Raw genomic sequence first — 15,411 nt, 5'->3', positions numbered from 1 at the left:
TTGGTTGTAAAGAAGAAATTATTTGGAGAAGCTTCCTTGAATCATTGTCATAGAGTGGATTAGACCATTCTCAGCTTCTACATCGAATATTCTGCCAGAGGAAAGAATGTGCTGAGATGGAAAAGCAATTAAGTGGATTTCCATGGAGGCATTTTTAAAGGCATCTTTTTAGAAGGAAAATGTAATGAGATTAAGCCCTGAGCCTTTGGAGTGAGAGCACTGACTCCAAAACCCTAGACTACCAGAGAATTAACCCTAGGGAGTATCAAATAGTGAGAACTCACACAAAGGAAATCGCTTAAATATAAGACCTCCAACCCAACCACCAGTAGCATCCTGTGCATCACCCAACCAACAGCAGCACCCTGTGTAGGACGCCTCATCTAAACAACAAACAAAACAAAAATACAAACCCAATCATCAGCAGACAGGATTACCACCTCACTCAGCCTTGCCCATCAGAGGAAAAACAAACAAAAACTCAGCACAAATATCCCCCTATATGAAGCTTACACAAACCACTGGACCAAACCTTCAGAGGGCAGAAACCAAAAGGAAGAAAGAATTCAACCTTGAAGACTGGGAAAAGGAGACTTCAAACACAGTAAGTTTAAAAAAAAAAAAGAAAGAAAATGCAGAGAAATACTACACAAATGAAGGAACAAACTAGAAACACAGAAGTCCAAATAAATGAAGAGGAAATAGGCAAACTACATGAAAAAGAATTCAGAATAATGACAGTAAAGATGATCAAAAACCTTAAAAACAAAATGGAGAAAATGCAAGAATCAATTAACAAAGACCTAGAAGAATTAAAGAATAAACATACAGATACAAACAACACAATTACTGAAATTAAAAAATACTCCATGAGGAATCAATAGCAGAATATCTGAAGCAGAAGAACAAATCGGTGAGCTGGAAGATGAAGTGGTGGAAATAATTTCTGAAGAGCATAATAAAGTAAAAAGAATAAAAAGAACTGAAGATAGTCTCAGAGACCTCTGGGACAATATCAAACACACCAACATTTAAATTATAGGGGTCCCAGAAGAAGAAGAGAAAAAGAAAGAGTATGAGAAATTTTTTGAAGAGGTTATAGTTGAAAATTTCCCCCACAGAAAAGGAAATAGTCAATCAAGTCCAAGAGGCACAAAGAATCCCATACAGAGTAAACCCAAGGAGAAACACGCCAAGACACACACTAATCAAACTAACAACAACTAAATACAAAGAAAGAATATTAAAAGCAGCAAGGGAGAAGCAACACGTAACATACAAGGGAAACCCCATATGTTTAACAGCTGATCTTTCAGCAGAAACTCTGCAGGGCAGAAGGGAATGGCAGGATATATTTAAAGTACTGAAAAGGAAAAATCTACAACCAAGATTACTGTACCCAACAAGAATCTCATTCAAAATTGATGGAGAAATAAAAAGCTTTTCAGACAACCAAAGTTAAGAGAATTCAGTACCACCAAACCAGCTTTACAGCAAATGTTCAGTTCAGTTGCCCAGCCATGTCCGACTCTTTGCAACCCCATGAATCGCAGCACATCAGGCCTCCCTGTCCATCACCAACTCCCGGAGTTCACTCAGACTCACGTCCATTGAGTCAGTGATGCCATCCAGCCATCTCATCCTCTGTCGTCCCCTTCTCCTCCTGCCCCCAATCCCTCCCAGCATCAGAGTCTTTTCCAATGAGTCAACTCTTCGCATGAGGTGGCCAAAGTACTGGAGTTTCAGCTTTACCATCATTCCTTCCAAAGAAATCCCAGGGCTGATCTCCTTCAGAATGGACTGGTTGGATCTCCTTGCAGTCCAAGGGACTCTCAAGAGTCTTCTCCAACACCACAGTTCAAAAACATCAATTCTTCAGCGCTCAGCTTTTTTCACAGTCCAACTCTCACATCCATACATGACCACTGGAAAAACGATAGCCTTGACTAGATGGACCTTTGTTGGCGAAGTAATGTCTCTCCTTTTCAATATGCTATCTAGGTTGGTCATAACTTTTCTTCCAAGGAGTAAGCATCTTTTAATTTCATGGCTGCAGTCACCATCTGCAATGATTTTGGAGCCCAAAAAAATAAAGTCAGCCACTGTTTCCACTGTTCCCATCTATTTCCCATGAAGTGATGGGACCAGATGCCATGATCTTCATTTTCTGAATGTTGAGCTTTAAACCAACTTTTTCACTCTCCACTTTCATTTTCATCAAGAGGCTTTTTAGTTCCTCTTCACTTTCTGCCATAAGGGTGGTGTCATCTGCATATCTGAGATTACTGATATTTCTCCCGGCAATCTTGATTCCATCTTGTGCTTCTTCCAGCCCAGCATTTCTCATGACATACTCTGCATATAAGTTAAATAAGCAGGGTGACAATGTACAACCCTGACATACTTCTTTTCCTATTTGGAACCAGTCTGTTGTTCCATGTCCAGTTCTAACTGTTACTTCCTGACCTGCATATAGGTTACTCAAGAGGCAGGTCAGGTGGTCTGGTATTCCCATCTCTTTCAGAATTTTCGATGTTAAAGGGACTCAAATAGTGAATAAATACAAGAGAAGAAAAAAGATCTACAAAATCAACCCCAAACAATTATGAAAATGGCAATAGGAACATATATATCAATAATTACTTTAAATGTAAATGGATTAAACGCTCCAACCAGAAGACACAGACTGGCTGAATGGATACAAAAACAAGACCCATATATATGCTGTCTACAAGAAACCCACTTCAGACCTCAAGACACATATAGACTGAAAGTGAAAGGATGGAAAAATATATTCCATGCAAATGGGAAGCAAAAGAAAGCTCGAGTAACAATCCTCATATCAGACAAAATATATCTTAAAATAAAGAATATTACAAGAGATAAGGAAGGACACTACATAATGATCAAGGGATCAATCCAAGAGGAAGATATAACAATTGTAAATATCTATGCACCCAACATTGGAGAAGACAATGGCACCCCCAATCCAGTATTCTTGCCTGGAAAATCCCATGGACGGAGGAGCCTGGTGGGCTGCTGTCTGTGGGGTCACATAGAGTCGGACACAACTGAAGCAACCTAGCAGCAGTAGCAGCAGCATGCACCCAACATAGGAGCATCTCAATACATAAGACAAACACTAACAGACATAAAAGGAGAAACTGACAGTAACACATTAATAGTAGGAGACTTTAACACTCCACTCACACCAATGGACAGATCATCAAAACAGAAAATTAACGAGGAAACAAAGTCTTAAATGATAAATTAGATGAGATGGATCTCACTGATACTTTCAGGACATTCCATCCAAATGCAGAAGAATACACCTTCTTCTCAAGTGCACATGGGACATTGTCCAGGATAGACCACGTCTTTGATAGGTCACAAATCAAACCTCAGTAAATTTATGAAAATTGAAATTGTATCAAGCATCTTCTCTGATAACAATGCTATAAGACTAGATGTAAATTACAAGGAAAAAAAAAAACAAGAAACACAAACACATGGAGATTAAACAACATGTTTCTAAATAACCAACAGGTTACTGAAGAAGTCAAAAGGGAAATAAAAAATTTCTAGAAACAAACAACAATGAAAATACAACAACTCAAAACCCATGGGATACAGCAAAAGCAGTTCTAAGAGGGAAGTTTATAGCAATACAATCCTACCTCAAGAAACAAGAAAAACATCGAATAGACAACCTAACTTTACACCTAAAATAGTTGGAAAAAGAAGAACCAAAAAACCCAAAATTAATAGAAGGAAATAAATCATAAAGATCTGAGCATAAATAAATGAAAAAGAAATGAAAGAAACAGTAGTAAAGATTAATAAAACTAAAAGCTGGTTCCTTGAGAAGATAAACAAAATTGACAAGCCTTTAGCCAGACTCATCAAGAAAAAAATAGAGAAGAATCAAATCAACAAAATTAGTAATGAAAAAGGAGAGATTACAACAGACAAGGCAGAAATACAAAGGATTATAAGAGGCTACTATGAACAACTATATGGCAATAAAATGGATAACCTGAAAGAAATGGACAGATTCTTAGAAAAGCTCAATCTTCCAAGACAGAACCAGGAAGAATTAGAAATTATGAACAACCCAATTATAAGCACTGAAATTGAAGCTGTGATCAAAAATCTCCCCCAAAAACAAAAGGCCAGGACCAGATGGCTTCACAGGAAAATTCTATCAAACATTTAGAGAAGAGCTAAAGCCTATCCTTCTAAAACTCTTCCAAAAAATTGCAAAGGAAGGAACACTTCCAAACTCATTCTACAAGGCCACCATCACCCTGATACCAAACCAGACAAAAACAACACCAAAAAAGAAAACTACACACCAATATCACTGATGAACATAGATGCAAAGATCCTCAACAGAATTTTAGCAAACAGAATTCAGCAACACATCAAAAAGCTCATACACCATGATCAAGTTGGGTTTATTCTAGGAATCCAAGGACTCTTCAATATATGCAAATCAATCAATGTGATACACCATATTAACAAACTGAAAGATAAAAACCATATTATAATCTCAATAGATGCAGAAAAATCCTTTGACAAAATTCAGCTCCGATTTATGATTGAAACTCTTCCAAAAATGGGCATAGAAGGAACCTACCTCAACATAGTAAAGGCCATATAGCAAACATTTATCTCAATGGTGAAAAACTGAAAGCATTCCCCCTAAAATCAGCAACAAGACAAGGATGTCCACTTTCACCACTATTATTGAACATAGTTCTGGAAGTCCTAGCTACAGCAATCAGAGAAGAAAAAGAAATAAAAGGAATCCAGATCGGTAAAGAAGTAAAGCTCTCACTCTTTGCAGATGACATGATACTGTACATAGAAAACCCTAAAGATAGTGTCAGAAAATTACTAGAGCTACTCAGTGAATTTAGCAAAGTTGCAGGATACAAAATCAATACACAGAAATCACTTGCATTTCTATTTACTAACAATGAAAAATCTGAAAGAGAAATTAAGGAATCAATCCCATTCACCACTGCAACAGAAAGAATTAAATGTTTAGGAATAAACTTACCTAAGAAGACAAAAGAACTGTACATAGAAAATTATAAGACACTAATGAAAGAAATCAAAGATGACATAAAGAGATGGAGAGATATTCCATGTTCCTGGGTAGGAAGAATTAATATTGTGAAAATGACTGTACTACCAAATGCAATCTACAGATTCAATGCTGCTGCTGCTACCGCTGCTAAGTCGCTTCAGTCGTGTCTGACTCTGTGCGACCCCATAGACGGCAGCCCACCAGGCTCCCCCATCCCTGGGATTCTCCAGGCAAGAATTCTGGAGTGGGCTGCCATTTCCTTCTCCAATGCATGAAAGTGAAAAGTCAAAGTAAAGTCGCTCAATCATGTCCAACTCTTAGTGACCCCATGGACTGCAGCTTACCAGGCTCCTCCATGCACGGCATTTTCCAGGCAAGAATACTGGAGTAGGGTGCCATTTTACTAATGGCATTTTTCACAGAACTAGAACAAAAATTTTCACAATTCATATGGAAACACAAAGACCCCAAATAGCCAAAGCAGTCCTGAGAAAGAAGAATGGAGCTGAAGGAATCAACTTTCCTGACTTCAGATTATACTATAAAGCTACAGTTATCAAGACAGTATGGTACTGACACAAAAACAGAAACATAGACCAATGGAACAAGATAGAAAGCCCAGAAATAAACCCATGCACCTATGAGTACCTTATTTTCATCAAAGGAGGCAAGAATTACAATGGGAAAGACAGCCTTTTCAATAAATGGTGCTGGGAAAACTGGACAGCTACATGTAAAAGAATGAAATTAGAACACTTCCTAACACCATACACAAATATAAACTAAAAATGGATTAAAGAGCTAAATGTAAGACCAGAAACTATAAAACTCTTAAAGGAAAACATAAGCAGAATACTAATGACATAAATCAAAGCAAGATCCTCTATGACACACCTCCGAGAATAATGGAAATAAAAGTAAACAAATGGGACCTCATTAAACTTAAAAGCTTTTTCACAGCAAAGGAAACTATAAGCAAGGTGAAAAGACAACCCTCAGAATGGGAGAGAAGAATAGCAAGTGAAACAACTGACAAAGGATTAATTTCCAAAATATACAAGGAGCTCATAGAACTCAATGCCAGAAAAACAAACAACCCACTCATAAAAGTTATGGTACATATACACGAAGGAATATTACTCAGCCATAAAAGGGGATACATTTGAGTCAGTTCTGATGAGGTGGATGAACCTAGAACCTATTATACAGAGTGAAATGAGTCAAAATGAGAAAGATAAATATCATATTCTAACGCATATATACAGAATCTAGAAAAATGGTACTGAAGAATTTATTTACAGGAGGTCAGTGGAGGAACCAGAGATCAAATTGCCAACATCCGCTGGATCATCAAAAAAGCAAGAGAGTTCCAGAAAAGCATCTATTTCTGCTTTATTGACTATACCAAAGCCTTTGACTGTGTGGATCATAATAAACTGGAAAATTCTGAAAGAGATGGGAATACCAGACCACCTGATCTGCCTCTTGAGAAATCTGTATGCAAGTCAAGAAGCAACATTTAGAACTGGACATAGAACAACAGACTGGTTGCAAACAGGAAAAGGAGTATGTCAAGGCTGTATATTGTCACCTGCCTTATTTAACTTGTATGCAGAGTACATCATGAGAAATGCTGGGCTGGAAGAAGCACAAGCTGGAATTAAGATTGCCGGGAGAAATATCAATAACCTCAGATATGCAGATGACACCATCCTTATAGCAGAAAGTGAAGAAGAACTAAAGAGCCTCTTGATGAAAGTGAAAGAGGAGAGTGAAAAGTTGACTTAAAACTCATTCAGAAGACTAAGATCATGGCATCTGGTCCCATCACTTCATGGGAAATAGATGGGGAAACAGTGGAAACAGTGGCTGACTTTATTTTTGGGGGCTCCAAAATCATTGCAGATGGTGACTGCAACCATGAAATTAAAAGACGCTTACTCCTTGGAGGGAGAGTTACAACCAATCTCAGTTCAGTTCAGTTCAGTCACTCAGTCATGTCCGACTCTTTGAGACCCCATGAATCGCAGCACGCCAGGCCTCCCTGTCCATCGCCAACTCCCGGAGTTCAACCAAACTCTTGTCCATCAAGTCGGTGATGCCATCCAGCCATCTCATCCTCTGTCGTCCCATTCTCCTCCTGCCCCTAATCCCTCCCAGCATCACAGTCTTTTCCAATGAGTCTTTTCCTCTTCGCATGAGGTGGCCAAAGTACTGGAGTTTCAGCTTTAGCATCATTCCTTCCAAAGAACACCCAGGACTAGACAGCATATTGAAAAGCAGAGATATTACTTTGCCAACAAATGTCCATCTCGTCAAGGCTATGGTTTTTCCAGTAGTCATGTGTGGATGTGAGGGTTGGACTATAAAGAAAGCTGAGTGCTGAAGAACGGATGCTTTTGAACCGTGATGTTGTAGAAGCCTCTTGAGAGTTCCTTGGACCGCAAGGAGATCAAACCAGTCAATAATAAAGGATATCAGTCCTGATTGTTCATTAGAAGGACTGATGCTGAAGCTCCAATACTTTAGCCACCTGATGCAAAGAGCTAACTCATTTGAAAAGACCCTGATGCTGGGAACAATTGAAGGCAGGAGGAGAAGAGGATGACAGAGGATGAGATGGTTGGACGGCATCACCAACTTAACGGACATGAATTTGAGTAAACTCAGGGAGTTGGTGATGGACAGGGAGGCCTGCTGTGCTGTGGTCCATAGGGTCTCAAGGAGTTGGATGTGACTGAGCAACTGAACTGAATGGAGAAGCAGACATAGAAAATAGACTTATAGACATGGGGAGAGGAGAGGAGAGGGTGAGATGTATGGAAAAGGTAACATGGAAACTTACATTACCATATGTAAAATAGATAGCCAATGGGAATTTGCTGTATGGCTCAGGAAACTCAAACAGGGACTCTGTATCAATCTAGAGGGATGAGATGGGGTGGGAGATGGGAGCGAGGTTCAAAAGAGAGTGGATATATGTATACCTATGGCTGATTCATGTTGAGGAAAACAAGATTCTGAAAGCAATTATCCTTCAATAAAAATAAATTAAAATAAGTAAATAAATGAGAGTGAGGAAACTGGGGAGTGATGGAAGGATTCTAAAATTGGATTGTGGAGATATTAATGATTGCACCATTATGTAAATTTGCAAAAAAAATCATTGAACTGTATATTTAAATGGGTGAATTTTAATGTATGTAAATCATACCTCAATAAAGCCTTTAAAAATTAATGATAGACCGTGAAAAAGGAAAGAAGATAAAACTAATGTTGCAGGGGAAAGGGTGCTTGGCTAGGAGAGAGAAATATACATGTATTATCCCATTAGGAAAATTAGGAACAAAGACTTGCCTGATGTTGCTCAACAAGTAAGCGGCAGGACCCACATGCAAATCTTAACTCTTTGGCTCCAGTCCCATGCTCCTGATCCCTCCACAAAGCCAACTTTCTTCCCTTATCATATTACCTGTCTGCAGTGAGCACCCGCTTACCTCACCATGTGACCAGAACACTCGTCCAAATAGCATGTAAGCAAGAGACACTCCAAGGCCAATGTTCTGGACAGTTCATTTAGGTTGCCATTGTTACTTTCCCATGAGCTCAGTGTGATCTGGTTGATTTGGTGCTCTTTGTATATTGCTCATCTGGCACAAAATTACTGCTCTGCTCTACAAGTTCCCACAGATGGCTTTATTTTCCATTGCTATTAAATTGGTTTTGAACAAGACATAATTCTTCAAGTGCCTGGTGAGCTCTCTGGGTTTGCTCAGGCAAGATTCCATAAAAATGTAAATAATCGGAACACTTCTGGGATTATTTATCACAACTGACTTGCGGCTGTAAATTTATGTATTAATTTCAGCTATAAGCTTCAGTGGGGAAAAGATGAACAGTTGAAAATAGACTCTCCCACCTAACATCCTCTTTATGTCCCCATTTCCCCTCAGCTTCCAGGGAGCATATTGTAGAATGGGCCACAGATCTGAGTCTGGAAGATATTGGACAGAAATGAAAGGAAACAGGCAGGAAAGTATCATCCACAGGCCACAGGCTCATCTCTTATCACTCCCCCTTACTCTTGGTACTCCCAACATACTAGCCTTCTTTCTGTTCCTCCTGCTGATTCCTGCCTCAGGACCCTTGAACAAGCTCCCTTGGCTTATAATGTTTTTTCCTCCCTTGTTTGCCTGGTTCAGTCTCATCATCCTTCAACTCCAAGCTCAGCATCATTTATTTAGAGAAACCTTCCATGCCCAGCCATTCACCAGACTTAATGTCTGTCTCTCCTACTCGACCATAAACTTCATGAGGGCTGGGACCATGTCTTCATAATGACCTGCATCTCCAGTGTCTGGCACAGAGTGAAAGATGGATGAATATGTATTGAAAGAACTAATGGGTCCACTTGGAGCTGGAGAACATAGTAGGGCTCTCAGTGCCCTGACCATGTGTCCTCAGATCCCTTGGCCATTTCTGCACAAAAGCACAGATGTGCAGACCCAGACCCCTTCACTGCTGTCTGCACACAAGTACAGGTGTGCTTTTCCACAGCCAGGACCTGCATTGCATTGTCAAGGACTGCTCTCACTTTGTCTGTTTGTGCCAAGAGCCTGCAGTGCCTAGGTTCCCTTGAGAGGAAAGTGCTTAACCAATTAGTGATGGGTGAAAGTGAAAGTCACTCAGTCATGTCTGACTCTTTGAGATCCCATGGAGAATTCTCCAGGCCAGAATACTGGAGTGAATAACCTTTCCTTTCTCCAGGGGATCTTCCCAACCCAGGGATCGAACCCACATTGCAGGTCTTCCACATTGCAGGCTGACTCTATACCAGCTGAGCCACAAAGGAAACCCAAAAATACTAGAGTGGGTAGTCTATCTCTTCTCCAACAGATCTTCCCGACCCAGGAATAGAATTGGGGTCTGCTGCATTGCAGGCGGGTTCTTTACCAAGCTTGTAAACCTGCCTGCTCTCTTGTCTTGATGGGACTACTGTGAGGGATAACCTTGCTCCCCTCAGGGCTCTCCTGTGGGACTGAGCCAAGCTGATCATCCATTTGTCATGGTTTGACAACATCACACTTCCCTGGCCTCTGCCAGTCCCCACCCTACTTACCCACTCCTACCAGTGTTCCCTGAGAAACCCTCCTAATAAATCACTTTTACACACAGCCTCAACTCAAGGTCTAGTTCTGGGAAACCCACCCTAAAACAGAGAGCCTTTAGCTGGAAAATGTTCTCACTGAGCTGTGATTAATATCATAAATTTTAGTGCATGAAAGCACTCCAACCAGACAGACCATTTGCTGGTTCACATGAGGATAGGTCCTGCCAGTAGCTCTCTAACTGGTGAGGGGGAGGAGGGAGAGTTAACTCCTTACACATTTGAATCTTCACCCCCTACCCATGACCCAGTGCCCCACTGGAAAGGGATCAGCAGCCTGGGCCCCTGGCATCCAAAACATTCTGGACATGAGAGCCTGTTGGCAAGACTGATTTGGGTGGAAGCCAAAATCTAATCCACCTGCTCCTTCTCTAGGATTTCAGCTGAGACCAGGGCAGGGCGAGATCAGGCTTATATGTGGGGAGAAAGGGGCCCCTCTTGCCAGAGAATCTTTGGACGACACAGGTGCAGGTTATTAAGGCCTATGCTAAGAATGCCTTCAGTTTTAAGGAACAGAATATCCAATTAAAAGAGGCTTAAATAATAGGGGCATAGTTAATAAGGAATTTGCTACAAAGAAAAGTAACAGGGTGTCATGAGAGAGAAAATTTGAAGAATCCAGTATAGATGGGGCAGGCAGAAAGCCCTCTCTGAGGAGGTACATTAAATTTAAGGCCAGAGATGGAAAGGAATCAGTTCCACAAGGAAGAGGAGCATGCTCATCAGAATATAACAAGATGTCCTAATCCCCAGACCCTGTGAATCTGTTACCTTACATGGGAGAAGGCACTTAGCAGATGTGATTAAGTCCAGGACAGTGAGGTGAACAAATTATCCTGTATATTCGCCTGGACTTACTGTAACAACAGTCCTTATAAAGGAAAGTGGGAGGCAGGAGAACCCAAAGAGATGTGACATTGAAAGCCAAGGTCAGCATGATGTGCCCATGAGCCGAGGCAAGCACACAGCCCCTACTTCTGGAAAAGGCAAGGAAACAGATTCTCCCTTTAGAGCCTCTAGAAGGAACACACTTTGATCCTGTGAGACCTATTTTGGACTCATGGCCTCCAGAGCTATTGGAGAAGAAATGTGTGTTGTTTTAAGCCAGAAGTTTGTGGTAATTTGTTACAGTAGCAAGAAGAAACTAACACAGGTGTTGTCACAGAGGGAAGTTGGTCCTGAGGCAGGAGGGATTTTAGTGTATTTGAGAAATATGAAGTGATTGTACCAAGTAGGCCAGGCAACACGATGTGGTGAGAGAGGTGGGCAGGGCCTTGTAGACCACCATAAGGAGTTTAGATTTTATTCTAAGATTGATGGGAAGACATTAAAATATTTTATTATAGTCTACTCTCCATTTTTCCAAGATCAATCTGGCTGCTGCGTAGAGAAATAGATGGGGGCTCTGTGGTGAGGAACTGTAAGAGCAAAAGCATAGATACCAGTCAGGAAGCTGGTCTCATAATCCAGGAGTGAGATGATGGGGTCCCGCCACCAAGGCAGTGGGAATGCGCATAGGAGATGGCTGCAAGATATATTTCAGGAGACACTGATTTACTGCCTCTGAAAAAAATCAAATAAAATAATTTGGACATCTTAATGCCAGAGGCCCTTTGATCAAATTAAAGCCAGCTTTTCGGAGGCCACATGTTGGCTCCTGACAGTGACAAAACAATGTTGCTACAGAAGTGGTCCCCAGAGAAGGGACTTGGGGATGCTCGATGCAGCAGAGAGGGCAGAAGGGAAATATATCTTCCTAAATGTCCGGAGCAACAAATGACTGCCCGGTGAGAAAGAAACTTAGCCAAAGTGCAGAAGGATGGTTTGGCCATATTATGGACACTTGAAAAGTCAGAATGTTATTTATGGGGACAGTGACTTGTATTTCCTAAACAACAAAAAAGTCCTGATGTGAGTTCTGTGAAAACCTCTAGTACAGCCTCCAATTTGAAGTTTCAAAAATGACCACAGATCCTTCAGGAATTCAGATTTGATGCGAAGTGTAGCCAAAGACCTGGCAACAGATGTTACAGAGTTTTAGAAATGTTAAAGACTCATGTCTATTGATGGAAGCATTAAGTAGAATTGGTGTTCTGATTTTATTTTTAATCTAGGAGAGAGACTGTTTATCCTGGGATGACCTTCCTGACTGCCTTCTTCTTCTCACAAAAAACAATATTTATAATGATGACTCTGAAAGCTGACTTTCTTGAGCACTAACTATGGGCAACAATCCTATAGACTAGGGGTCCCCAATCCTGGGGACCAGTAGCAGTCCATGACCTGTTAGGAACCAGATTTCACAGCAGGAGGTGAGTGAGTGAAGCTTCATCTGTATTTACAGCCACTTACTATCTCTCATGTTACAGCCTGAGCTCCATCTCCTGCTCAGGGAACTCAAGAAATAGAATGAGCTTGAATCACCCTGTAACCATCCCCCACAACCCCTAGTCCAGAGAAAAAAATGTCTTCCATGAAACCTGTCCCTGGTGCCAAAAAGGTTGGGGACCACTGCTACAGACCTATCATTACCCCCATAATAGACAAGAGGAAACAAACTCAAGAAATAATGTGATTTGCCAGCGTCATACAAGAGACAGCAAAGCTGTGGAGATGGGTTTAAATGCAAACTCAAGTTCTAAATGAGGGATCTGCAAACTACAGCCTGAGGGCCAAACCTCACTCGCCACTTGTTTTTGTAAATAAAGTTTTATTGGAACACACATTTGCTTCTCTACCACCTATGGCTGCTTTCACAGTCCGAGGGCAGAACTGAGCTGAGTAATTGCAACCACGTGATCCACAGAGCCTAAAATATTTACTATCTGACCCCTTCCAGTAAACGTTTGCCAATTCCTATTCTAGATTATGCATTATACTGGGAGCGTTCCCTCATAACTCACCCTCCTACTCCTTCATGCCACTTCCACACCATCCATCCCACTCACAAGTTAGAGTCTGTTCCAGCTGACTAAATGAGACAACCAACTTCCTTCCACTTCCCAGATTCCTCCCACTCCCACAGTTAGCCTTGTAAGACCCCTGCCATCCCTCCTCCACAGGCTGCTCTGTGGTTGAGAGGAGAGGTGAGGTGAGTCCCCTGCACCTCCAAGGCCTAGGCTACACCTGAGAGAATAAGCCAGAGACTTACTTGGGGGAACACCCCCCACCCCCCACCCCACCCAGGCATGATTTACTGTTCCAGCCAACCGTGAAGACCTGACCCACCTGAGCTGGATGAAACACATCCCAAGTATGATTTCTATTCCATGAAATCTTTCCACTGGGGGCCCTCATAGAAACTCCACACCGCCATAGGGAAGGGCAACAATGATTAGCGTGATCCTGACCATCTTGCAGCCCCGCTCCAAAGCAAACAGAAATAGATGTAAGAGGAAGATGGCGGCCAGAATCAGGCCCTGTGGTTGCCTCTGACTGGTTGATAACTGTACCCCTTGCTCTATTCTGGCCTTACTTGCTCTACATTGTTCCTCTACTCCAGCTTCCACTCCTCTTTGATTTTTAAAAGATTATCTTTGCATCATTTGTTTTCCACATCCCACTTTTGATGACTGTTCAAGTATCTGACCCACTTACCTGGTTCTGAACTCTTGAGCCATGCCATCGTATTTCATTACTAGGGCTTTGTAATAAGTTATCAGATCTGGCGTCTCAAGTCCTCCATTATGACTCTTTTCTCAAACTGCCCTAACTGAACCACAGAATTATTTAATTAAGCTACTAAAAAATGTAAATTCCAGGGGTTAAGTCTGTAAGCTAATTTTAGAGGAATTTAAATCTCTGAATGCTTTAGGTTCCCATTCAAGCAATTAATACAATTCTTTATTTATTTTAACCATCTGTATTGCTCAGTAAATTTTTATACTTTTCTTCATGCACATCTCCCATTACAAGCAGCCTGGTTATTTTATATTCTGTTGCTATTGCAAATAAGACATTTAATAATAGTTTGCTTACTGATTATTGAGTTTTAGATGCTTATCTGATAACTACTTCTGTTATCAGACAAACTGTCCTATTGACGCTGCTATAGTTCTTATCATATATCACTCATAAATATTGCATTGGTCTCTTTCTTTCTCATAGTTGTGTCTCATTTCTCTGTTATACCGTATGGTCATTGGTCAAATATGTCACAACACACCCATATAATATTGGTAAAGGTGAGTGTATTAGTTTACTAGGGCTGACATCACAAATTAATGAAATTAAAAGATGCTTGCTCCTTGGAAGAAAAGTTATGACCAATCTAGACAGCATATTAAAAAGCAGAGACATTACTTTGCCGACAAAGGTCCATCTAGTCAAAGCTTTGGTTTTTCCAGTAGTCATGTACGGATGTGAGAGTTGGACTATAAATAAAGCTGAGCGCCAAAGAATTGATGCTTTTGAACTGTGGTGTTAGAGAAGACTCTTGAGAGTTCCTTGGACTGCAAGGAGATCCAACCAGTCAACCCTAAAGGAAATTAGCCTTGAATATTCATTGAAAGGACTGATGTTGAAGCTGAAACTCCAATACTTTGGCCACCTGATGTGAAGAACTGACTCATTTGAAAAGACCCTGATGTTGCGAAAGATTGAAGGTGGGAGGAGAAGGGGATGACAGAGTATGAGATGGTTGGATGGCATCACCAACTCAATGGACATGAGCTTGAGTAAGCTCTGGGAGTTGGTGTTGAACAGGGAAACCTGGCATGCTGCAGACCATGGGGTTGCAAAGAGTCGGACACAACTGAGTGACTGAACTCAACTGACTGACATCACAAAGTCCCACAGACTGGGTGGCCTTAACAACAACAGGCATTTATTTTCTCACATTTCAGGAGGCTACAAGTCTAAGACTAAGATGTTGGCAGGGTTGGTTTCTCTCCTTGGCTTGTAGATGGCTGTCTTCTCCCTCTGTCTTCACACAGGCATCTCTCTGTGTCACCTTCTTATAACAATATTAGTCATAGTGGATTAGGGCCCATTCTAGTGGCCTCATTTTAAATTATGCATGCACCTCTTTAAAGACTGTACCTCCAAACACAGTCACATTCTGGGTACTAGGGGTTAGAACTTGACCACACGAATCTGAGTAGCAGTGGGGGGTGGGGGGAACAATTCAGCCCATAACAGTAAGCATCCT

Source organism: Oryx dammah, unplaced genomic scaffold (genome assembly GCF_014754425.2).
Source record: "Oryx dammah isolate SB20612 unplaced genomic scaffold, SCBI_Odam_1.1 HiC_scaffold_2, whole genome shotgun sequence".
Classification (NCBI taxonomy): Eukaryota; Metazoa; Chordata; class Mammalia; order Artiodactyla; family Bovidae; genus Oryx; species Oryx dammah.
Note: the sequence above shows the minus strand (reverse complement) of the source record.